At 44.7% G+C, this 27272-nt stretch overlaps 1 protein-coding gene across 2 annotated transcripts in view; it reads left to right on the plus strand.

Annotated features, from left to right (window-relative positions):
* Positions 1–27272, plus strand: part of RUNX1T1 (RUNX1 partner transcriptional co-repressor 1) — a 137856-nt gene that overhangs the window by 2101 nt on the left and 108483 nt on the right. The window contains exon 1 of one of the 2 annotated variants that reach the window (XM_084864727.1): positions 7252–7455. The exons of the other annotated variant lie outside the window; for it this stretch is intronic. The gene's annotated coding sequence lies outside the window, so the exon portion shown is untranslated. Of the gene's footprint in view, positions 1–7251; positions 7456–27272 lie in introns of those variants that run through there. 2 annotated transcript variants of the gene reach the window in all.

The raw sequence follows: 27272 nt of genomic DNA on the forward strand, positions 1-27272 counted from the left end.
AGGGGTGACAGGCCATGGGGACCAGGAGGGCCAGGCCATGGGGACCAGGGGTGACAGGCCATGGGGACCAGGAGGGCCAGGCCGAGGGGACCAGGGGGACAAGCCGTGGGGACCAGGGGGGACAGGCCGCGGGGACCAGAGGGGGACAGGCCATGGGGACCAGGGGGGACAGGCCATGGGGACCAGGGGGGACAGGCCGCGGGGACCAGGGGGGACAGGCCATGGGGACCAGGGGGGACAGGCCATGGGGACCAGGGGGGACAGGCCGAGGGGACCAGGAGGGCCAGGCCATGGGGACCAGGGGGACAGGCCATGGGGACCAGGGGGACAGGCCATGGGGACCAGGGGGGACAGGCCATGGGGACCAGGGGGGACAGGCCATGGGGACCAGGAGGGCCAGGCCGAGGGGACCAGGGGGACAAGCCGTGGGGACCAGGGGGGACAGGCCGAGGGGACCAGGAGGGCCAGGCCATGGGGACCAGGGGGACAGGCCATGGGGACCAGGGGGGACAGGCCATGGGGACCAGGGGGGACAGGCCATGGGGACCAGGGGGGACAGGCCGTGGGGACCAGGGGGGACAGGCCGTGGGGACCAGGCCGAGGGGACCAGGAGAGCCCGAGTGGCCGCTCCAGCCCAACTTCACATGCTCCGTGTGCCTCTGAGCCCCTGGAATCTGTCGCTTCCCTCCCCTTAATTAATCTGCCCGGGGTCTGGTGTAAGTGGCTGTCCGCAGCTGCTGCTCATTGATTTATCCCCCGATAGAGGCCGGGCTGCTGACCAAGCGTTTTCCCTCTACCTTCTCCGCGGGCTGAAATCTGTTTTACAGGCTCCCCACCTCCCGGTCCCCTTTAAAACATCTGTAACGTTTTTAAGTGCGCTCAGTGGCTTTTATCATCACCCCCCCCCCCGCCGCCCGCCCCCCACTTTGCATGGAACAGAGTGGAACTGGGTCTGTGCCCGGCGAGGGCACACTGGCTGGAATACAAATGGCCTGGCTGCTCGGTGATAAATGGTTTGTTAGTGTCCGGGGCCTGCTTTTAGTTTATTGCAGCGTTTTTTGCCTTGGCCGTGCGGGTCTCCTGTCACACAGCTCCTCGGACAGGTTGACAAACACCATTGTTTTCCTAGAGAGAGGAGCCCAGCCTGGGTGTTGGAGTCAGCTGTGATGTGTGCGAGCAGGAGCACACTCAGAATTCTCCGACTTCCCTCCCCGCGTCTTTAACTGGAAAAATGCAGTCTCCTTTCCCCATTCTGGGGGCTTTCAGATAACATAGGTAGGGCTCTCTGATCCCCCGCCCCTTCCTTTTACTTTCCCCATGGCTGTTTGTGAAGGGAGGACTGACAGGCTTACCCAGTGTGAATCGCGGCATCTCAGCGGGACCCAGGCTGGTTTTTGCAGCTAGGATGGATGTTGAGGAAGTTCAAGTCTATCATTTCTTTACATGGACTGCATTTAGCATTTGGTATTTCCTTGGTTTATTCTTTCAAAAGACAAAATTCCAACCAAAAAAAAAAAAAAAAAAAAAACAGCCAAAAAAATACCTAAGAGTCTGGCTTATTTTGAGTGCATGGAAAGTGACTCTTTATATGACAAGTCTTTGTTTAAGCATTGATCTTATTGCACATCATTTAAACAGCAGTTGCCTTCTCTGCAAAGCTGTGTCTTGAGTGGGAGAATTTGACTGTGTAGTTTCTCCAGGGACCGGGTTCATCCCTCAAATAAGCTGTGACCCACTCACAGCTGCTAATGATTTGATTTTTTTTTTTAAATGATCCTTAAAAGGGCTTTTCTAATAAGAAGCACTCTCCTTGCCATACAATGCAAACTGTGCTATTAATTGCAAGTTGCTGGAAGTGGTAGGATGGTATGTTCTGCAGCTTTTTAATATTTTTACAGTTTTCCCTTTCTAAAGTAAAGTAAAATACTGGTATCTGGTGCTGAGCTGTCTCACTGAGGATGTGAGTCTAAATATTTGCAGATAAAAGAGCACTTCGAAATTGGCAGCGAACTACACAAATGTAAAGTGCCATTATTATTTATTTTATTGTAATATAGAATCTTAGCAGAAAACAAAACTTTTTTTTTTTTTTTTTTTTTAATACACCACATTGAAAAGGGATCACGAGAAAGCAATGCTTCTAATAGGAATACTGGTCAGTGGTTGTCAGTTGAGAACATTCTTCACTGTCAGATCCTGTTTCTCGCTTCTTTGATGTGAACATCAGCTGACAGGCACTGAATGCAAAGCCTCCTTCATTGAGGTTTTAGCAGGCAGCATAGCCCTTCACAGGAAAGCAGTCTGAAAAATTGGCACCTGCAGGATTTGCATGTGAAAAAAAACAAACGAGTCAGTAGCATTTTACTGGAGTCTGTTACCGCTAAGTTACATAAGCTCGGTGAGAAAAAGATATTTATTTGTTGCTGTTTGGGCATTTAAAATTCCTTGCTTTATATGCAGCTTATTAATCACATGGAGTTCCATAGGCTTTATTGTTAGCAGAAGGAGGAAGAAGTGATGTCTGACTTTACAGAAGTTATTTATTATGGAGTGGATTTATTTTTAACCATGTGCTTACACCGTACACTCACATTCATAGTCTGTTGCTAACATGTCCCTTAAAATGATGAACTCAGACAACTTTCCGAATAATCCATAAGAAGTGAAATAAATACATAACATGAGGTTACCATGAATCCATGAATATCTTTTGAAAAGGACCTAGCATTTTCAGTTACGTACTTTAAGAACCACTTAAAATCTATAAGAAAAAAAAAATGAACTGTCTCATCCTTTCTGAACCTCAGGAAAATGTGAAGTTTCCTCCCACTTTACTTGTTAGACAGTGTTTATCACTAAAATGCCTTTAAAAAAACATTACAGTTAACCCTATGTATGCAGAAGAACCGTGAAGGCCACTAACTAATGCCTTAGTGAGCCATTGCTGGGAACATTTTACTCAGCATCAGTTATCTTCCCACCCCGCTGCTGCTGCTGCTGCTGCTGCTGCTGCTGCTGCTGCTTCTTCTTCTTCTTCTTCTTCTTCTTCTTCTTCTTCTTCTTTACACCCATTAATATAAGAGTTCCTAAATAATGTTTAAAGAACAGCGAGCGTTTTATTAAAGCAAACATCGGTTGGGTTTAATGGCGGTAATTGTGAGCGATAAGAGGAGCAGGTTATCTGCGCGGTGTTTAAACAGAAGGAGCTCCCTGCAGCCTTCCCAGTAGCCATCTGTGGAGGAGCCGGGCCTGCACCTGTCTGTCCACACTAATTATAGATTAGGGCCCAAGAAGTGAAATTCGAGGAGGTTTTCAGCTAATGAAATCCATACTGATTTTATTGTAAATGTGTTTGATGCAGAGAGGGCGGCGGTGGAGTTATGATGAATAAAATCGCTACGTAGCTGCTGGGCACTTGGTCTGAAAGCAGAATTCTGCTGCATTAACCTTTGCTATTAAAAAAAAAAAAAAAAAAAAAAAAGACGCGCCACTTAAAGATGGATGCTAGCCTTTGTTTGACATCCAGAGCAGCAATTTAGACATGTGCTGGGGAGCTGCTTACATGCTAAGAACAGTGATGTAGGAGGCAGGTTCTGTATTAACGCATATACACAAAACATCCTGAAATTAGACAGCTTTCTTTCTTTCTTTCTTTCTTTCTTTCTTTCTTTCTTTCTTTCTTTCTTTCTTTCTTTCTTTCTTTCTTTCTTTCTTTCTTTCTGTACTTCAGTTCCACCTAAATGAGAAATTAAAGTAAAATAAGGGAGGAAAGCATTCCTCAATAAAAGGTCACATGGATGCCTGCCACATCTGTTTATAGTAATTATGAACGTAATTAACATAAGAATTACAAATGAAATAATGACAAGCTGAGCGATGAGATATTATGCCGCAGTGGTCATATGCTGGAATTCTCACATCACAGCACACTAGGATTCACGTGCTCCGAGAAAGAAAGGAAATGCTCGATGTTTATCTGAATTAATGCCTCCGAACTTATCTGCCTGGGGCAGATGGACTTCTCGCTTTTATAGGAAGGCAGCCTATTATTAAGACGAGGACGAGTTGCAATTAAGATTTCGAGGCACCGGCCTGGACTTCAAGACAGCTGTGATTATAGACACCACTTTCTGGGGGACACTTATTCTGTGATTACGGTCCTTGATTGTTATATTGCTTAAAAAAAAAAAAAATGGGAAGCTTTGCAGCAAAGAATTTGCTTTGGAAGAGTCATGGATCCTTCCCATTGGAGAGCTGGTGGATTTTTCTGTGACTGTGAGTCAAAAGTCAACGAGCAAACCAGGTAGAAATACTGCCCCTCTTACAAAGTGAGCACATTGGCAGGGTGACCTTCTTCATGGCTTAAGTGTTTGGATGCTTTTAAAAGAAAAACATGGAAGCCTTTTCTGAGTTTGAAAGTACCGCATTTTTTTTTTTTTTTTTTTTTTTTTAGCATTTTTCCAAAGAACATGTAATGGAAACTTCACCGGGCATTTGTAAATTGTATTTTTTTTTTCTTTTCCCTAGAGTTGCATTCGATTCACAGGCATTTGCATGTAGCCTGTGTCCACATAGATCTACTGAAATGTAGTAAAGGGGAAGGTATGTGGGGCAGGATTTGGTTACTCTGAAGGCAGTACTGTGTAACAACCAGGGCACATGAGAGAGGTCACCTCTTAGAAGAGCTGCAGTGATACCCAGAAATCTTTTATTGGATGTAACACACGGGAGAAGGACAGAGTCTAGCCCATGGAGAGCTCACTCGTTAGGTAATGCAGCTGCCTAATGCTTGACTCCCTGCCCTCGCGCCCTTCTCTAACCACCAAACCTGGCCACTGTGTGGGGGTTTTTGGAGAAGTTATCACCTTTTACTCATCTCAGTGACACCGCGAGGCTGTCCAGGCCATTGGGCAGCTGCAGGACTGTGGCAGATCCCCTTGTACCTGGCCTTCACACACGCCCTTCCCCCCAGCTGTGCCCAGCTGGTTTCACCATGCCTAACCTATCACATGTCCCTGAATTCATTTGCCAGGGAGGAGGGGGAGGGGAGAAGGAAGGGAGAGGGGAGACCCACTACACACAACACCGGGTTTGGGCTGTTTTGGGAGGACAGTGCTTGACTCAACCACGCTTCGCCTCATTCTTCAAATCTGTCTCCTCTGGGGGGGCCACTCCTTGCCCATTTTATGTTGTTGTTTTTTTCTGTCTCTGCTCACTGGCCTTCCTCCTCTCAGCCCTGCCATCTTTGTCCCTTTATGCTGAGACACCACGCACACCGTGCTTTCTAGCCCCAAGTGTCCCCGTGTGCCATGAGCAGCTAGCTAGGCAGCTTCCTGGCTGCTTTCTTCTGAACTCCCACTTCATCCTGCAGCGGGAGCTTCTTAACACAACCAGATACTCCCCACCCTCCACCAGGAAAGTGGCCCTTTTAAAATTAATACTTTTAAAATATATATTTCCATTGACTTCCGAGAGGAAGGGAGAGAGAGAGAGAAACATCAATGATGAGAGAGAATCATTGATTGGCTGCCTCCTGCACGCCCCCTGCTGGGGATGGAGCCAGCAGTCAGGCATGTGCCCCTGACTGGAATTGATTGGGGACCCTTCAGTCCGCAGGCAGATGCTCTATCCACTGAGCTAGGGCTACATTAATATATTTTTTATGGATTTCAGAGAGGAGAGAGAGAGAAACATCAATGATGAGACAGAATCATTGATTGGCTGCCTCCTGCACGCCCCCTACTGGGGATTGAGCCCTTGACCGGAATTGAACCCAGGGACCCTCCAACCCGCAAGTTGACACCTTATCCACTGAGCCACACCCGCTAGGGCAAGAGTGACCTTTTCGATGCACTATCTGCCCTCCATTAAGTATCTGACCAGGTGTTCAGATGGTCTGATGGGTGCCTTTAAGAGGGAAAAGGGGCTGCTAGGAGACTGACCGGATGTAGCATCTCCTTCCTAACCCCAACGGGGTAGAGGAGGAACTCTGGTCTGAGGGACACGCCTTCGCCCTGCTTCACCTCTGAGGGGTCCTTGGGGCCTGGGTGGGCGCAGAGCGGTGATGCAGGGACTCGTTGCCTCCATTTCAAATTCCCACCTGGAGCCTAGACTCTGAGATGCACACATAGAGGGACCTCCCTTCGACACAGTCTCTGGAGGGGGCAGGTGTCTGTAGGAGTCACCTGCGGCCGCCCATCCTGAGTGCTCCTCCTCATCACAGGAATGCTGGTTGCACCGTCATGTGCCGGATGCATGACAATCCAGAGAGGCTCAGTGTCTGGCCTGTGTCTGGCCCTCCCTGTCTTGGGGGTGTGTGTGTGTGTGTGTGTGTGTGTGTGTGCATGGAAGTGATTTAGGGGTGCTGGGGTCGGCAAAGAAAGAGGCCAGGACTCCCACTGGAGGTTGGCTGGAAGGCCGTGCAGTTGCTCTGAGCACTCACCCAGGGTTGTCTTACACATGGTGGCTATTTGGGTGGAGGGAAGCAGGCAGGTAGCTCCTTGCCATCCTCTCCCTCTGCCCTCCACAGAACCTCCAACATGCCCATGGGCTGGCCCTGGAGCAGGAACAGAGCTGGTGAGCCCGGACCCCTCCCTCTCTCTCAGATTAGGGACAGAGTTGGGAATGCAGGAGACCACCCGCCGTTCATTCTCACCCAGCCTTGGGGTCCCTCCATCCTACTCACTGCTCCCTGCCTCTTCTCCTAGGGCCTGAAACCCTCCCCTGATTCCTTCAGGTTTATTTTTTCCCCCCTCCTCCAGTCTGTCTCTCCTCTCTCTCTCTCTCTCTCTCTCTCTCTCTCTCTCTCTCTCTCTCTCTCTCTCCTACTTTTCCTCCCTCTCCTGCTCTGTCTCACATGCACCCTCTGTTTATTTTCCTGCCTCCATCTGGGCCCTGCTGATATTGTAATCACCCCGATGCACTCGGGCTCCGCTCCCCCGCCTCCCCGCGCGCACACTCACTCACACACAATGTGCCATCCTGACAAGCCTTTTACTTCTGATAAGCTCTGATGTGTGTTTAATGAATACAAAGCCACCGTCCGGGGCCGCCTGGGCCGCTCGGCCTCTCCTGCGCTCCTTTGCCAGAAGGTAATCTCAGTGAGCAGGAGGGGAGGCGAGAGGGGAGGAGGGAGAGGTGGGAAGGAGCTGGGTATTGGGGGGGGTGAAGGGGGGAGAGAGGAGGGGAAGGGGGAGGGAGAGCGGGGAGAGGCCGATTTTCTCTCTCTCCCTCTCTCCCTCTCCCGACGATGCAGAAGTGGATAAGACCAGGAGAAGTGAAGATGTAACGTGCTATCTGTGGCTCCCCGGCCGCAGGCAGAGGGAATTCACGTTCAGAGATTAGCGGAGGGAGGAAGAGGAGTCTGCCTTTTGTTGTATGGGTGACGCGGGGACCTCAGCCCCGGCCTGGCCGCTATCTCCCATCACCTCCGCTATCCCGACTGGACACGCCGAGGTGAGATCACCAAAGGGGCCTTATCTGGCCTCGGGTTTAGGTCTGGCAGCCTGAATAGCTCTGAAGAGACTCTCTAAAAGGGGAACAATGGCTGATTTATTGACTGGACATGAAGCCTTCGGGATGAAGAGGGGAGAGAAAGAGCTTCTTAACAACTTGATTAGTCCCTTTTGATTTTAAGGGGGGACGGTCTGCCAGGGCGAGGGGGGCCCCAAGAACTTGGGGAGCATTTGAATGACTTAAATATCTGATTCTCCCCCCTCCTCCCCCCTTATTTTAACACGAGTTTCTCTTACCCCTTATTTGGAGGATTGACAAACTGAGAAAAAAGATAGAGTCTTCGGGAATTGGTCGTTTGTGCCTGGTTTTACATGACTTGATGTGAAAGAGTGATGCATGGATGCTAAGGAGTGAGAAAAGCCGACACAGCTGACTTTTCCTGGGATATCGGTTTATTTTTCTGGTGTGGTTTCCGCGTGGTCCAGAGAGAAAAGTCTGTTTAGGTAGGCTGGGACTTTGGATTTGAACCGTGGCCATGTCTTCCTCGGAGTTAGCTTTTCAAAAGAGGAACGCAGAGTGTTTTATGGATTCATATGAGCGTGTTTCCAAAAACTGTAATGTTAACTCGGGAAAGTCCCTGAGATGGGTGAACGTGGGGGGAAAAATGATGGTTTTGCCTCTTGCCCCTTGTCAGGATGGGTATTTTCATACATAAACACGATCCAGTCTCTGAAAGGCGCCTGACAATTTGTTTGGAGCCAGGGGGCATGTTTTCTTGTTGACAGCACATCCTTTGGGGTAAGACAATAGAGCCCCATCATTTCACTGCCAGTGACTGAGCATATTGACATCTCAGGTTTGCTGTTGCCTCAGTGAGCATGGTGCAACGGAGTGGCACATGTATGACTGTGGCCATGTCTGCCTTCAGGTTCCCTGGTCCCCCAGGCAGGATCCGGATGGACAGCCTGGGTCCCTGGGGGGGGGGGGGAGGGGGGGGGAGCACGGGGAGCAGAGCTCTGAGGGCTGAGCGGCCAAAGGAGAGACAGCGTGTTGTCCGAGCATCTTTCATGCTACCCAGAACTGGGTGGTCCAGAGAGATGCGTGGAGCACTTTTATTTAAAAACCTCCGAAGCAGCCTAGATAGCACCCTTGCAGATTTTCCGAATAATAACCATTTTCAAGATCGACCCTTGCTGGGGGTAGGAAGTGGTTGGTCACATCCTGTGGATGGGTACCAGTTTGCGCGTGGGGACAACCCTGTCCGGGACAGTCAGATATCCGAGAACCTGCAGAACCTCTGCCTGATGAGAGGCCGTGTGAGTCCCCTTTTACAATAGGCACTGGCTTGACTGCTTGCTCCTTGTTTGACTTCGGTGGGTGGCATACAGAAGTGGGGCAAAAGTAGGTTTACAGTCCTGATGGAAAATAATCCAATAGTTAGTTAATAACATTGCAGGAGTAAGCCCTGCGTTCCACATACCCACAGCTGTACACCTACTTTTGCCCCGACCTGCACGCCTAGACGGTAATAGGTAAAGATAAATATATGCGTATTTGAAGTAGAGGCAGAGAAAATGAATTCCAAGTATTCCTTATTTTCTTAGTGTCGTCTGCTCTTTTATACACTCCGCTCTGTTGAGGCTCTGCCTAAGAAAACTGTTAGGCAGACATCAAGTCAAAGAAAACGTGGATTCTACAAAAAGTGAATATGCGAGAAACTAAAAAAAAGACAACGTAGTTTTTGGAACCGCCATGGAAATATAAAGCTATTATTCACGGGCCTTCTACACAGCAATTTTTGCCATCAAGTAGGCAACGGATGCCCTGTGTGGCGGTTAGAACAAAACTGGTCCTTTATACCGTTTTCATGAAAATGTTAGGTTTCTATTTGATCAGCAGGTGCTTTTGAGAGGAAAGCCATGTGTACATTTTCAGAAGGCCAAAAGTGTCGATTCAGAAAAGGAAAGTGATAAGGGAAAATGCAATCAGTTTTCCTGTTTTCAATTTGTGCAGGATTTGAAGAGCTGTTTTGTTAAACTGCTACATCTGCTCCAATATGAATATTGAACTACTTCCACTAAAAATAACAACCTATAATTTGGAAGCCACTGCAGTCTTTTGTTAGTGAGTGGGTTATTAAAAAAAAAAAAAAACCCAACACAACACACACACACACACACACACACACACACACACACACACACCAAACACATAACGCACAACAAAACAAAAAAGAAAAAAAAAGAGGCAATTTTCTTTTTTTGACAACCTCTTGCCTAATGTGCATTTTCATTTGTTGGCACTTTTATCCTCGGCAGATAAATGGTATTATGCAATTAGAACCTCATCTTGTTTGGCTAGGAAAGTGGTTTCCATAGGTGAAAACCGGGTATTTATAAAAGGGGTTCGTACAAATCAAAATTTATTTTAAAAAGGCCTGTTTAAATACAGTTATTTCAAATGAGAAGGTTATTCCTTATACTCTCTAACAATACATTTTTTTTTTAGCTTACTGCTGACTATTATAACAAGTTAACACTGTTCCATTGCGTACTGAGCATCCTGTGATTTATTTCACTTTTAATATACCTGGAAATGTAAGTTTAAACTAATCAGAGAGATTTTTTTTTTTTTTTTTTTTTTTACCTAACTGAGCTTTCAGGATAATATTTCTCATGCTTAAATAAAATGATTAAATTATGCTTGAGTGCCTGCATACAAAAGCTTTAGCTTCTGTGGCACTGCTAATCAAATAAGTTTTATGGACAGGGAAAATACTGCATTAGAGGAAAAAATTAGATGCTTTTCACTAGTGACATTTCTAGGAAAGACATGTTCTTTTTTTAAATCATCCGGAATTAATGAGGAAGAAAACCCTAACACATCTTAAATAATCAGTATAAAATAATGCTTCATCCCTGTAATAAGAATGGCAGTGCAATCCATTTGAAACTGGGCATAGAGGATTAAGGCAGAAGACTGATGAAATTTGGATCAGGTTCAATGTGAACTGTATCCACAATTGCATTGGGTTGACCGGTGTTGACAGTCATTTGTCCAGGGTGAGATGTGATCACTGGGTAGGATCAGCTAGAGGCTGTGTAGCTTGTGGCTTCACCCTTGGAATTTCCAGACACCCCTTTCACAGATAAATAAACCCAGAATATCTGCAGAATGGGCTACTGGGGTATGACGGACAATGAGACTCATTAGCATTCTGGATTAACAAATGCAGTGCTTCTCATGACACCGATTCAGAAGATTCTGAAGAAGAAGTGGTTTAAAGAACAATGCAAGGTGGGGCCAAAGTTGGTTCACATGGAACAGTTTATTCTTACATTATGATTAATTGATTAATTGTCTAGTTTTTCATAAAAAGAACTTTACACCTACTTTTGCCCCACTCTGTATGGCGTGTGTTCTCGCGAGGACATCTAGGTAGCCATCCAAAGAATAACGCACTGAAGGAATTTCAGATTTGAAACCAAATTGTGGCATATTCAAATGGTGGCATATTGGGCTAACGCATCTTTCACTGACCTGGGTCCTCATGTGGATATGTTTCCTGGTACTCTACCCTCTCCCCCTCAGGTCTTTGCCACCTTGAAGAAACCGAGCCGAGTCATATGTCAGGGTCAGAAAGTGTATTCCACAGGGACAGCCCCATCCTTTGGTGCCTCTTCTAATGAGTGGTTTGTGCTGGAGCCTTGCTCAGTGCTGAAGCCTGAGGACCTTAGATAGTGTCCACAGGGGAGAACTTCTCGGGACTCTTCAAAGAAATGTTCATACTCATGATGTGATGTCCAGGCTCTGATTCAGAGACCTACTTTGTGAATGTCCTCCTTCTTCGATAGTTCTAGTTGAGATTACCTGTATAATGTGTGTGTGTGTGTGTGTGTGTGTGTGTGTGTGTGTGTGTGTGTTTTATCCTCACCCAAGAATATTTTTCCATTGATTTTTAGAGAGAGTGGAAGAGAGAGGGGAAGACAGAAATATTGATGTGAGAGAAACATTGATTGGTTGTCCCCTCGCATGTGCCAGGGCAGGGGAGGAGCCTGAAACAGAGGTACATGCCCTTGACCGGAATCCAACTTGGGACCCTTTGGTCCGCTGGCTGATGCTCTTAATCTACTGAGCCAAGCTGGCTAGGGCATGATGATCTGTGTAAGGTAACTCTAGAAGAAATAAAGCAAGCATTTGTTTTTGTAGTTTCATGTTGGTCAAGATGTCGAAGGAAAGTTAGTATTTGGGTGAATGGGGCCTTTAGAATATAAATCTTGTTGTGGAGAAAGGGCACGGATATAAAGTTTCCCCATCATTTGTCTAAAACTCTGGGCATTTCTAAGTGCCTTCGGTGATGTGATTGACTCACTTCATTAATCTTTTATCTCCTGGGGCACCTACCACTTCTGCATGTGCTCCAGGCTCTTTGGGGCTGCCACCTAGTTGTTGGTCTTGGGAGAGAAAAGAACTGCCAAGTGTTAGAAACCTACTATGAGCTTGGAGTTACCCCTCTCCCACCCCCCCTCCCCCCCTTACAGGCCATCACTGATTTTAAGTAAATGCTGAACTAGCATGTCACTCTCTTCATCTCAGAGAGCTCCAGCCCTCACTCCAAGATTGCTGTCGTTGCTCTTCTGACCTGACCTTTTGCCTTCATGGAAAACTGCAGTTTCCGTGTGTTCCCCACATTGATTACCTACTGTGTTCCCAAATTTCTTGTTCTTTGAATACCTAGTTTAATGTTCTCCTTAACAGCTTTGACACCTATCCATAGCTGTTTTCTCCTCCTATGCTCCCACCCTCATCCTAGGAAACAGATCGGCTACTAGGAAATAGATATTGTTGGATATCCCCAAGTATATGCCAGTTTGTGTCCCTCCGTATTTCCAATCTCAGATTTTTCTCTTGTCAAATACCACCTTCCCACACTTCACTGAATCTATGAGGAATAAGTCTGTGTTCTTTCTTGATCTGTCATTCGGCACCATGGTCCCGTCTTCTGCCCAGGGTCCCTGGTCCGAGAGCTTGTCTTGATTTCAGCATCACCCAATTAGCTAGGTCCAACTTCCTGGTCACTTTTTCAGATAGAAGGAGAGGGATTCTGAGCCATTGTGAATTTGTGACTGTAGTTCTATAGTATCAAGCACTCTTTGTGTTACAAAAGGATGGGCCTGGTATGTGCGCCTTTCTCTGACTAATTGGTGAACTGGGGTTCCCTGTTCAGTGCAGTCACTGACCTGCTGTTTGGCTGGCGGCACAGTCTAGCCCTCAGCTTCCCTCTTCAGAAGTGAAGTGATGGGCAGACTCAGTGATTAATAGGCTTCTCAATGTTAATATGTATGAGCCTATATATGATATCGAGTAAGCCTTCAGAAATTTCCCATGATTAGGTGAATGAAAATAAATCCATATATATATATATATATATATATATATATATATATATATATATATATTACTTTAAAAAATATTTTTGTTGATTTCAGAGAGGAAGGAGAGGGAGAGAGATATAGAAACATCAATGATGAGAGAGAATCATTGATTGGCTGCCTCCTGCATGCCCCCTACTAGGGATTGGGCTTCAACCAGGGCATGTGTCCTTGACTGGAATCAAACATGGAACCCTTCAGTCTGCAGGCCGACACTCTATCCACTGAACCAACACAGGTAGGGCCTTATTTATATTTTTAATTCTTAGTTGGGGGGACTAACTAGTCTCCATATAACTGGGAAATGAAATCAGTGTAGAACATTGCTGTCTTTCTACTGTTCCCCTTTGGAAAGAGTGGCACTGGCAGAAGGGAGCCATTTTTCCCATAGCCATCCTGGACCTTACATGATTGTCTGAGATTTTAGCTGTTTCTGTACCTTTCCCAGAGGTGAGTGCTGGAGGAATGAACCTGTTTTATGCAATGAGAAGGATCAAAGGATTTTAGTTTTTTTTCCCCTCAATAAATTAACTTTGATCCTTTTCCTTCAGAGTTGCTGGAGGATGAATTCGGTGCCTGGGGGCAGGTGTAATGGGCTGGGCTAGAGAATGGTGGTGATTGGTTGTGCTTATCATGTATTCACTGTACCCCACAGTCTCACGGTTTGGACTAAAGTCACTTCACTTGGGTATTTAGAGAATGACCTCTTTAAATCATTTTTGGAGAGAACCTGGTAAGTAACAATTTATTTAAATGAATCAGGAGCATTATCATTTGGCTAAGAATCAGTTCTTAAATCAGAAAGACTGGAAAATTGCCCACTTGCATTGTTTGAAGAAAGTTTTCTGACGCGCCTAAAAAGAGTTAAAAGCCCAGTTATTACCAATAACACTTTAATTTTGTACTCTTCTTTAGTTTGTAAAAAATATAGACATTGTTAGAAATTTAATCCTAATTTGTGAATTAAAAAAAAAAAAAAAAGAACGTGGGCTGAATTTCTTTGTAGTTTAGGAGCTGTTGCATTCTTACATTTGTGATTTGGTCAAGTTGAGTGCTTTGTCATCATCCAGGATGGCAGTAGAAACATCTACTGTTTTTGCCCTGGCTGGTTTGGCTTAGCAGGTAGAGCATCAGTCTGCGGACCAAAGGATCCGGGTTTGATTCCGGTCAAGGGCACATACATTGGTTGCAGACTCCTCCCCGGCCCTGGCCCAGGCAGCAGGCAACCAATCGATGTGTATATGTGTTTCTCTCACATCGATGTTTCTCTCTGTCATTCCCTCTCACTTCCCCTCTCCCTAAAAATCAACGGAAAAAATATCCTCAGTTGACTATTAACAACAACTACAACAAAAATTCTCCTGTTCTTCAGCAATATCTACAATTGAAGTTAGGTTATTTTCATCTGTCATTTAGAAATCACTGTTGCTTCATGGGTTGTAGAATATCTTCTCGTTGGCATTCAAAGTTCAGTGGGAGGCCAAATTGAACTTTTTTTTTTCCCCCCCAATAAAGGAGAATGGATTAAAATACTTATGTGGTGAGCTTTTAGTCAACCTGAGTTGACTGGAGTGAATATTGCATTGGAGAAAATAGTACCCTGAGAGGTAATGGCAGTTTGTCTAAGGAAGCTCAACAGCTAGGAGGCATAATAATAAGAGGCACCCTTGCCAGAACAGGGGTCAGCTAGATGGGGCCAGGTCTGTTCAAGCACCAGGAGAGAAAGGTGCTGTTACAAAGAGTATTGCAGAGGCCCCTTCTATTGTACCTCGTGGGAGTGCACCTGGTGACCAGTAGGAGGTCAGAAAGACTTGGCAAAAGTAGAGACATGCTGGTACTTGCAAGTGCTGACATGTAGTCGTGGTGCAGGGAGCTAGTAGCATTTGCAAGAGAGCATTTCAGATGCACATTAGATCTGGCAAGCAGAATATCAAAGATTGGGGAGTTAGCCCCCAGCGGATGTCCTGAGCAGGATGTAAGTTGTGCTTTAAGTACAAAATCTGAGGAAGGCGGTTGATCTGCTTGGTTAAGACAAGATGTACTGTGCTCTCTACCCTAACCTCAGGACACAGGGAGATGTGAGCTGTGAGGCAGGTTAGGGAAGACTGCTAGTTTATTTTCTGAATCTCTGCATATGTTATGTACACAGTGATGAGCAAACACAGCTGGGGAGAACAGCAGATGATATTGGGACGGGAACAGTGGTGTTTATCAGACTGACATAGTAAACCTTTCCTGTGAAAGTGTTCTTGTTCAGTGAGTGTGAGGATTGGCTAACCTTTATCATGTGTCAGACGAGTCTTCTTTACTACCAAACCCTTTGCTTACCTGTTACCTTTTTCATTCTCATGTCTAGCTAGGTATATTTAGAAACCAGACCCATGTTTTAGCCTTTGGTGGGAAACATATGTGGGCAGTGAATTCTTTTTTTAAAAAAAATATATTTTATTGATTTTTTTACAGAGAGGAAGGGAGAGAGATAAGAGAGAAGAAACATCCATCAGCTGCCTCCTGCACACCCCCTACTGGGGATGTGCCCGCAACCAAGGTACATGCCCTTGATCGGAATCGAACCTGGGACCCTTCAGTCTGCAAGCTGATGCTCTATCCACTGAGCCAAACTGGTTTTGGCTGGGCAGTGAATTCTTATCCCTTTGTGGAAATCAGGGTAGATAGGTGGGTTCAGGTCTAAATGGAAAGCAAATGGGATCCATCTCCATTGTCATGTCTAAGTCAAGCTTTGAGTTGGCGTGAGGGAGCAGATATAAAATATCAGAGGAAAGCCGAAACGGGTTTGGCTCAGCGGTAGAGCGTCGGTCTGCGGACTGAAAGGTTCCAGGTTCGATTCCGGTCAAGGGCATGTACATTGGTTGCGGGCATCCCCAGTAGGGGGTGTGCAGGAGGCAGCTGATGGATGTTTCTTCTCTCATCGACGTTTTTAGCTCTCTCTCTCCCTTCCTCTCTGTAAGAAAAATCAATAAAATATATTAAAAAATATATATCAGAGGAAAAATATAAGTGAAGGACAACAGAATAAGCACATCATTAAGCCTAATTTGAGTATTTTTAAAGAAAAGCATGTGCATTTTGGGGAACACGGATAATGACACCTTTTAGAGGATCTGAAAGAAAATTGAAATTTGTAGTCTTGGCTGAAAACCTTTAGTAAGTTAATAAATGTGCAAAGCAGTATGTTAGATGGAGAAACCGAGCAGGTAGCAGGCTCAGTTCCCACTGAACGGTAATCCCACGCAGGATGAATTAAATATCTACACATGATCACAGGGTTTGATGACTTGCCCGTTAAATGATACAGTGAATGAAATTTTAGAGGCTGGAGAGGGAGTTGGGATTCAAGCTTGTCACCAGTCAGGTAGGATTTATCAAGGCAAAGTTATTGTAATGGGGTTGTGGGCAGCCTGTTTGACATGTTTTATTTACTTTTATGATCCAATAGTTTAAAAAATATTTTTAATTGAATTTACTGGGGTAACATTGGTTCATAAACCCATACAGATGTCAAGTTCAAGTGCACGACTCAATAAAACATCCTCTGAGCACTGTGTTGTGTGCTCATCACCCAAAGCCAAGTCTCTTTAGCTTCCCATTTGTGGTTTTGTTATAAAATCGGGCAGAATCGAATTTTTAATTTAATTAATCCATCATCATTTAGCCCCTCTCTGCCCCCTTCCACCTCCATCATCTCCCTCACCCCCCAGAATCACCAGACTGTTGCCCATGTCCACGAGTTCTCTCTCTTTTTAAAAATTTTTTCTTCATCCCCCTCTCCCAACACCCTCCCCCTCAAGCTGTCCGCCTGCTCTCTATCTATGAGTCCGTCTCTGCTTTGCTTGGTAGTTCAATTTGTTCATTAAATTCCACACACAAGTGAGGTCATATGGTTCTTGTCTTTCTCTGACTGGTTCATTTTACACAATAGAATCCTACTCTGCCGTAAAAAGGAAGGGATTTTTACCCTTTGCAACAGAATTTAATTTTTTGGAGACTTAGGTTTTTCTGTTGTCAGTTGTGCTTGATAAAAATTAACCATAGGCTGTTAAAAAGGACTATTGGTGGTGGTATGTCCCAGAAGCTGACAGGAGTAGTTTCTTTGGCAGAAGCAGGGGGCCCAGGCCTGAATGATTGTAAGGAGAGTTTTTATTGTAGGTCACTCGGTCCTCTTGAGTCTTTTTGTGAGTCTGGTTCCTGTTTCACTCACTGTGAGGCCAGAGACTGTAGCATCAGCCTGCGATGGGCGGGTTCTGTCCTCCTGGAGGGGGAAACAGGGTTGCTCTGTTAACTGCCAGAGGCAGTGGAGTGGAGTGGTGGAAAGACTCAGTGCTCTGCCACCTGACCTGTCCTATCTCCTCCCCTCTCCTGCTTCACCTGGAAATAACCCTGCTTCATCTGGGTAGTGATGACATGACTTCCTAAGGTTGTCTTGAGGATCCCATGAGATATGTGTGAAGCATAACTTTCAGTCAAGACTCGCTTGCTCATGCTCAGTGTCCCACCTGGCCCCTTTGGAATTAATCTCCTTTCTCTTCATTCAGCAAATACTTCATGAAGAGGCTGGCCCCGCTTGACAGCTGGGGATATAGAGATGTTCGAGATAGACAACATGCTGAGTTGCTAGACTTTTCTCACCTCAGCCTTAATCAAGACCCTTTCCTGAAAGGATCCTATTACCCTGTTTCCCCGAAAATAAGACAGTGTCTTATATTAATTTTTTCTCCCAAAGTTGCGCTAGGTCTTATTTTCAGGGGATGTCTTACCTTCCCATGCGCTAGGTCTTATTTTCGGAGGATGTCTTATTTTCGGGGAAACATGGTACATTCTCTCCCAAGTCTATAATGAAATGACTCTCTGTGACTTCTCCTCCCCAGAAGTAGGACTTACCACATTCAATGTTTGCTACCTACCACCCACATGACTTCTCTTCTGGTTTGTAGGAGTCTAGAGCAATCAGGGTACTAGTGGATGTTTTCAAAAATATTTGTTGATCGTTCCTGCCTTGAATTCAAGTTATTTACCTAATACTGTTCTGAAATATTTCATGGCTAAGATGAAAATGAAAATTGGGTACCAAGAACAGGTTTCTTTTTCAATCTCTTTCCACCTTGGACCCTGTCTGTGTTTTCTCTTACAAAATATACAACTTATTGCTGTCATATTTTGGTGTGTATGTTTCAGCAATGCAAACAAACAAACAACACTCCCATGGACAGAATTAGCCCTAGGCACACTGTGAGGCGGTTGGTTCACATGCAGCATCAACAGTGCACATCTTATCTAGTTTTGTGTGTTTATTTTTATTTTTTGCCCTGAAGTACACAGGTGAGATTTTTATAAAGTATGGTCTCCCTGAAAATTGTAAGCAAAATATTGTGTGTGTGGACATGTTTATGACTTGGAACTGTCCCTTTGATCAGGGACCCAATGAGACTAAAAATCAGTTTTGTGGCTCCCAGTTTGTCCTCTGCCAGAGGCAGCCAAGTCATCCCGTAGCTGGCAGGACCCTCTTCCCTTCTCTCTTGGACAGACAGATCTGATTTTGGGCACCTCCCCAGGCTGAGCACTGCCCCTCCAGCATTCTCCTCTACCTCCGTCTCCACTCCTTCCCCACCCAACCTTGTCTTAAAAAAAAAAATAAAATAAAATAAAATAAAAAAAATAAAATATATATACATATATATACATATATATACATATATTGATTTTTTTACAGAGAGGAAGGAAGAGGGATAGAGAGTTAGGAACATCAATGACAGAGAAACATCGATCAGCTGCCTCCTGCACACCCCCTACTGGGGATGTGCCCGCAACCAAGGTACATGCCCTTGACTCGAATCGGACCTGGGACCTTTCATTCTGCAGGCCGATGCTCTATCCACTGAGCCAAACTGGTTAGGGCCAGCCTTGTCTTTTTGGACACTGTGTGGGAATCCCACATGCTCTGCTGCCTAATGAATCAGGGATGGCTGTGGACAGCCTGACAGGCCATTTCACCCCCAGGCCCTGTGACTCCAGAAGTGGAAGTGGGTATATGGTCTCACTGTTAGCATTTCCATTTGGAGAGGTGATTTCAGAAAGGCAGCCGGTGTTCAGTTCAGACAGATGTGCACAGGGAGAGGTTCAGACAGATGTGCATAGGGAGAGGGCACATTCGAGGCCTTCATGGAGGCGCACGTATTGTCTTACTTAATACTCACCTGGGAATGAATGAGGTCATTTTGTAAATCAGCCCTGGAGGTTCTCTGAACCAAGACGTTTTTACTCCCAGCTTCTCTGCTCCAGGGCTCCCTGCTGCTCCCCTGAAAGTCTTGAAATGCCATCACCTGGGAATTTCCCCTTGCCCAGGGCCAGCACATGGGCTGCAATGGGACTAGACTAAAGCTAAATGAAGTCATCAGGACTTCTCACTGCACTTGGAAAAGTTGCTGCTAGAGTGTACAGGAATACTGCATTGTTATGCATTTCTGCGGGGAGGTGGGGGTAGTTAGGGGGAGAGGGAACGAGGAAAGAGAGGGAAGGAAAAGAGGTAGATGCAGCAGCAACCAGACCATGTTTGCAGTTGGTCAATTGTCTTTTTTGGGGGGAGATGAGTGCCCATCAATCATGAATGCAGATACTTTCGAAGTCCCGCTTTCCTCTCATGTGAAAGATGCCTGCACGGAACAGATGCCTTTATTTAGAGAAGCCAGTCTTCGGAAATAATTAGTTCTCTCTTCTCTTCTCCCCTCACGATGCTCTTCCACAGATGAAATTAGATGAGGACAATAAAATGTGTGTCACAGAATCTTAGCTTGTGGCTTTTCCTCTCTTTTTTTTACACTGCAAAATGTTTAGGACCTGCTGCTTCATTCCTCACATTTTTGTATTGTTGTATGATAGTATTTTTATTGCTAATAGTGCAGCTGTGGCTTTAAGAAAGGAAAAGCTTAGGATTGCTCTAGATCATTTTTGAATAGTGACCTAATGCTTTTATTTTAATGCTTTAAACTATATTGTTAGTATAGGTACTGCCACCTTTCTGCTATTAAATGATAGGAACCAGCACTTGGATAAAAAGCACTTGAACTGGGGGCACTGTGACAGGCACTTTTTATAAGTATTTTCGCTTATCTCCGTGTCATCCTGGGAAGGTATTATTATCCTACTATACTGATTTATTTTGAAGGTTAGAGGTGTGAGGTGACATGTCCAAGGTCAAATACCTGATAAGTGTAAGAGCCGAGATTCCATTTCGGCCAGAGCAGGCACATGGTCAGTATGAGTAGGCTGTAGTCATTTTAGGTTCTTTTATTTCTTGAAAATTCAATTGTGTATGTAACAGAGGAGATATTTAAGAGCTTTCTACTATTTTTTAATTGCTTGGTCTGTTAACTTATTGGATATATGCATTGTTGATTTGACTAAAAATAAATCAGATTGGTCACTATCTTCTTATTCTTTAAAATGATATTTGAGGCCCTAGACTAGGGGTGTCGAACTCAACCAGAGAAGGGGCCAAAATCTAAAATCCAGCCTAAATCGCGGGCCGAATGGTTTACTGAACAGTCATAAACTGACAATGTCATAAACTGACAGCGGAGTGCAGTGATGACAGTGCGGTGCAGGCCACATTGCAAGGCCTGGCGGGCTGGATTTGGCCCGCGGGCCTTGTGTTTGACACATGTGCCCTAGACAGTTTGGCTCAGTGGATAGAGCATTGGTCTGAGGACTGAATGGCCCCGGGTTCGATTCCAGTCAAGGGCGCATACCTCTGTTGCAGGCTCCTAGCCCTGGTCAGGGGGACATGTGGGAGGCAACCAATTGATGTGTCTCTCTCACATCAGTGTTTCTCTCTGTCTCTCCCTCTCACTTCCACTCTCTCTAAATTGGGAAAAATATTCTTGGGTGAGGATTAAAATAATAATAATAATAATAATAATAATAATAATAATAATAATATTTGAGGGATTTAAAAATAATGCTTTATTTCAATAAAATGAAGGGGCTTAAGAAAAATTAGATAGTGTTTGGTTTTCATTTATTTCTTTGTTCATTCAGTGTATAATGATGTGCAGATACTTTCTATGAGCCAGCTGCTGTGCTAGGCACTTGGTATGAACACTGTGGAATAAACAAATCTTTTTTGTGGGCCTTGCAACAGAATGAGTGCATTGAGGAAGGGTCTGAAGAGGTATAGAGAATGAGATGAGATGTCTTTTCTACAACAGGAATCTCAGTTGGTAAACTCCAATGGGAGAAAAGACTATACATAAAAACTACCGGATTGCATTTACACCTTGAAGGTTGTATGGATATCTACCTCCTGCATGCCTTCTACTGGCAATGGAGCCCACAACCTGGGCATGTGCCCTTGACCGGAATCAAACCGGGACCCTTCAGTTCACAGGCTGATGCTTATCCACTGAACCAAACCAGCTATGGCCATGTTTTATTCTTTGTATGTGCCAAGAACATTTCTAAGTATGGAGGATAGAGGAATGAGCAAAGACGGCAAGACCCTGCTCCCATAGAGCTTACTGTTTAGTGGTGGGGGAGGGAGACAGATAATAAAGATGTTGATGAAAGTATTCTACTTAGTGTTAAACACAATGACTGCAATAAAAACACTGTCAGAGAGAATGATGGGTGTGCTGTTCCCCCTGGTGAATCTTTATTTTGGGTCATTGGAAAAAATCACCTCTGGGGAAGTGACTCGAGTGAAACCTGAGTGTTAAGCAGGAGCTGGCCATGCAAAAGTCTGTGTAAAGGGTCAGCGGACAAAGCTATGAAGATGGAATGATACATCCTGTGGGGTTTATCCACCAGAGAGCTGCATCCTGAAAGGGCACAGGTGGATGGGAGGCTGAAAGCTGTCAGTTAGTGCCACTGTATGGAGGGTCTTGGGTGTCAGAAAGAATAAGGACTGTGGTTCTTTCTTTTTTTAAAGAAAAATACTAGTGACCCGGTGCACGGATTCGTGCACATTGAGAGGAAATTAATTAGAAGGTGGCTGGAGGGGCGTGACTGGGTGAGATGGGCCAGACATGCCCGGGAGCCAACCTCCCATAGTCCCTCATCCCGATGTCTGCAGAGTGAGCCGGGGTCCCTCCGGCTGGTGGGGTCCTTTGGCCTGTCTGTGGGGATGGGGCCGAAACCGGCTCTCCAACATCCCCCAAGGGGTCCCGGAGTGCAAGAGGGCACTCTGCAAAGTTGCTGTCCTACAGGACATGGAACATAAACACAAGTGTGCAGTAAACCAGATTCCGGGCCTACAGTGCCCCAGCAACAACATAACCCATGGCCTACGGTTGAATCGCACAGGAATTGGGTTCCCTCCTCTCTGGTTTCGGGGTGCGTCACCTAAGAACTGCCGCTGCTAAGTCACTGCAGCTCGGCAGCTCCTGTGTTGAGCATCTGCCCCCTGGTAGTCAGTGTGTATCATAGCGACCAGTCAGATGGTTGGATACTTAGCATATTAGCCTTTTATATATATAGAGATGTTTATTGATTTGAGAGAGGAAGGGAGAGGGGAAGAGAGATAGAAACATCAATGATGAGAGAGAATCATCGATTGGCTGCCTCATGCACACCCCACACTGGCGATCAAGCCCCAACCCAGGCATGTGCCCTGACCAGGAACCGAGCATGACCTCCTAGGAACGAGCATCGGTTCATAGGTCGATGCTTAACCAATGAGTCATGCCAGCTGGGCAGTATTGTGTGTTTCTTTGCATATATATTAAGAGGTAGAAGAGAGGAGGAAAATTTGGGTGAGTGTAGTCATGGAAACGAGTTGGGACATTGAAGTTTAGTTCATGCAGTCTATGATGAGGACACTCAAGTAATAATGTCCCAATCACTTCCTGTTGGAAGTTGAGTGTAGTCCTCAAGTGAGCCAGACATGGTGCTCAGTGGACTAATTCATATTGCGGATATAGGAGAATCCAATATAATAAAAGCCCAATATGCTAAGTGTCCGGTTATCTGGTCGTCCATTCAACCAATCAAAGTGTAATATGCTAATGATATGCTAAGGCCACTCAACTGCTCAATATGATATGCACTGACCCCCAGGGGGAAGATGCTCCAACTGGTAGGTTAGCTTGCTGCTGGGGTCCAGAACTGAGTGAGACTGTCAGGACACACCTTGGAGTCCTCCTATGGTCCCTCCCTAGCTGGCCAACTTCCTTTGTCCCTTTCCTGCCCCAATCACTTGCTGGTGGGGTCCGTCAGCCTGGCCTGTGCCCTCTTGCAATCCGGGATCCCTCAGGGGATGTGGGAGAGCCGGTTTCAGCCCGATCCTGCAGGCCAGGTAGAGGGACCCCACTGGTGCATGAATTCGTGCACTGGGCCTCTAGTTGTCCTATAAATGAGATCATGAAGACTTAACAAAGGTAAGCTACAATCCCTAAGGTAATGTTCTCTAAGTTCGATAGGACATAATGCTCCTTTTGTGGTCATTCTCCTCGGAACCAAAAGCTAATAGTGTTTTTACTAATGTCAAAAAGAACAGTATTTCTGCTCTACAGTTTTTATGAAAGGAAAGAGGAAAGTTAGAGTTAAGGTTTGATCCAGGCCAGGCTCATTGATAAAAAGAGGTGTGTCTAAAGGCTCATGTTTGGAACACTGTCGTTTACTGGAAAAGAAATTTCCCCACGTGTTGATAGAATTTTCTAGAGAAGTGTGTTTGGCCATGATTGAAAAACCCAGTAATGGGAAACTGCACGTGTTTTCTGTTGAGGTTGATTCTGGTGTGTGTAGTCTTTATTCCTATTAACATTTTTGAAAGATAAACTGATACAAGAATGGCTTGCCAAGGCCCGCGACTCTTCCTTTTAAAACCTTGGCTCCGTGTACACATGGAAGGGATGGGGGAGTCAGATAAAAGCATTATAAATATGAGGTTAACTGAATTCAAATAGAAGGTTCTCTCACGTTATTGCATTCCTTAGAAAAATAAATACATTGTGCGTATGGTTAAAATTGATCAAAAAAAGCACTCTGGAGTGCCAGTGATTACATTCCCATCTGTGATGAAGGTTTTCTGTCTGCATCTGGTTTTCACATTATATTTCTGTAACAAGAATCTTTTATAAAGCAGGGCTCACTGTCTGTATTTTCTATTAGCTGCAGCCCGGACTACTGCACGGATCGCAGATCTGCACATGTGGTTTTCATTACTTCATACCATGGAGAAAAAGTAATATTTGTTTGGGAATGTATGTTTTCCACAATTTCCATGGTAATATAACATGTTGAGCCTTTTTTAATAACGCACTTGTAGAACTACAAATTGTTTGAAGCATTCTACACTCCGTGTAGTTTTAGCTCTTAAACGTTTCTCAGCCTGTTCCCCTCATAATGAGGTTTTACAAACGGGAGGGCTGAGCCTCCTAGTAAAGCAATTACTGAAGAAAAGAGGCGTTTACTGTCATTTGCATGTGACACACACAGACTTTGGGGCGGAATGAATATCCCAAATATCTGGATGTGTACTTCCTATGCTCATGGCCATTTCTCATTCTGTGAGTTCAGATTGGAAGACCATTTCATGTGTTGGCTGTATAAGGCTCCCACACAAGACTCCAACTTTATTATTCGGAAAAATCTAAACTCCCCCCTTTTCTTGAATTACCCTGTTGATTGTGATATAATTTGTTCTATATATCAAACAGTTAAGTGAGGAAAATTCTCATGAGTAACCTGAAGTTTGCTTCGTGTAGACTTTGAATGTATGTTTGTACACTGTGCTAGCATGTAAGAATTTATGAATGTGGACATTTAAAATATTTCCTAACACTATCTCCCCTGCCAGCTTTTCTCTATTCACCTCAGCATACTCGGATTAAAATCGACACAAGTAAAGTTAAAAAGTGAGAGCAGTATATTCTCTCTTGGAGGATCATTTATAATGAGACATTTATGTATGTATGTATGTATGTATGTATGTATGTATATAATTCTTTCTTGTCGAAAGTATTACATATGTCCTCTTCCCTCACCCCCCATTAACTCCCTCCAGCCTGCCCCACCTCATTGACCCCCTCCAGTCTGTGCCTCCCCACTCCCTCAGCCCCATTGTCTGTGTCCATGGCCATGCATATATGCATACAAGGTCCTTGGTTGATTACCTCCCACCCATCCACCCTCCCCCGCCTTCCCTTAAAGGATGTTCACCTGTATAGTACACTGAGAGCCACTCCACCATGTTTTATTAATGGGCGCAGACATGAGTCTGGTGTGTAGCAGGCATGAGAAGGAAGAAAGAGACCCTGTGGGATGTGACTGCGCTTGGCCTCCTTCATGTGCTCCGTGGAGACTGTGAGCTGTTGCCTACAGTCATGACCCACTTTCTCAGGCTCTCACATCTCCTGCTGATGGCTGCTGAAGCACACACATCAGCGATGGTGACTGAAGCTAAGAAAAGTATCCATGCTCATTCCCCCTCGAATACTTGTTCGTCCCCTTGGAATGGAAACCCTGGGAATAATAGGGTTGCGCAGAGAATGACTCATTTCCAGAAATAATCATATTTAACATCTAGAGGTATTTACTTCCAATCTCCCTTCCTGGCACCCCCTCTGGACCCCCAGTATTTGCGTATTTATACGTGTGTGTATGTGTATCTATGCGTTGTGGTCGCTTACTTACTGAAAGTTTTGCTTTACCATTTGTGAATGAAATTATTAGGTTTCGTGGTAAACTAAACATTTCCCAGTTTCAGCTAATTTTCTTTAATTATCTTTGTCGAGCTTCAAGATAATGCCCAATTAAGAAGTACCTAGTATTGGTAAACATTTGCTTATTTGATTTCTTGCCATAATGAATGAGAAACAACTGACTTTCGATGGAAATGGTGAAAGTCACCAAGACCTGACACAAGACAGTGATAATCCATACCATCCTGTGTTTTATCGCATTCGGAATTCACAAGAATATGTACAAATTAATGTTAGGATTTTTTACTCTAAAAAAAGAGAAACTGATTGCAGAGTCATAATGTGTTGAAAGTATTACAGATATACCCCTCCCCCACCCCATTAACCCTTGAAGCTCTCTCTCCCCCTCCACCCAGGCCTTCACCACCCTATTGTCTGTGCCCATGGGTTATGCATATACTCATACAAGTTCTTTGGTTGATCTCTTCCCATCCATCCACTCACCCCAGCCTTCCCTCTGGGATTCAACAGGGTATTGATTAAAAAAAAAAAAATCTGCTTGTTTATATACATCAGAATATATTCACCACTTTTAATCTCAAGGAAGTAATTTGATCTCTTAAAAATAATAGCAACAGCCTTCGTAATACTTTTTGAGACTGCTATAAATCTTTGTTTTTTCACTTATTTAATTCCTACTTTATGTGCATATGATTGTGCTAGGTTTCTACTTCATAGATTATATGAACTGAATAGTGATACCTTTTTCCACTCATAGTAGTGGTCGTAATGGCAAAAGTGAGTAATAGGCACTCAGTAAATATTTGAGGAAAAATGAGTGAATTCTAAATCTTTCTAATGTAGCAGGGAAAATTAGAATATTAGAATCACTCTAGGAAAAATAAATGTGATAGGAATTTGTTCATTTGGTAAAACAATTCACCAATAATCGTGACTAATATATTTAAACCAGTTAATTACATAAAGCTCATGCATTACTGTTATTAGTAGTTTCAGACCATTTTAGCTACTAATGCCAATATTTAAATTTCAGAATAGGGAAACACCACTTTGTTTTAGACAGGATGTTACTTGCATGTAAAATTCCAAAATATAAAGTGGCAACACATGTCTCAAATCATTTTCTAAATAAACCATAATATCCGACAGATTATTTCATTTCACTTTTTATCAAAGCAGGGAAGATCTGACATTCTTTTAAGGTATTGATGTACGTATATTTTAATACCAATTTAAGGAAAGAGGAATTGTCAGGTTCAGACTGTATCTAGCTTTGAGCCAAAGGATTGGAGAATTAAGACTCCTTTAGAGCAAGTCACTATGAAGATTGAGAACCTGGGGATTATTTTGGTATCTTCCAAAACTTTGAAGAGCTTGTATCTATTTCTTAAGAAACAAACTAACACACTGGTCTAGTATTATCTTATTAGAGGCCCAGTGCATGAAATATGTGCACTCCAGGGGGGTGGGGGGGGGGGCGGGGGAGGTCCCTCAGCCTTTGGGAGATGTCTGACTGAAGGTTTAAGCTTGCTCCCCATTAGACATCCTTAGTGCTGCCACAGAGGCGGGAGAGCTCCCACCACCACAGCTACACTCGCCAGCTGTGAGCCCAGCTTCTGGCTGAGTGGCGCTCCCCATGTGGGAGCACACTGACCACATGCGTTGAGCGTTTGCCCCCTGGTGGTCAGTGCATGTCATAGCAACTGGTCGT

The sequence above is a fragment of the Pipistrellus hanaki genome (assembly GCF_964339955.1).
Source record: "Pipistrellus hanaki genome assembly, chromosome: 17".
Classification (NCBI taxonomy): Eukaryota; Metazoa; Chordata; class Mammalia; order Chiroptera; family Vespertilionidae; genus Pipistrellus; species Pipistrellus hanaki.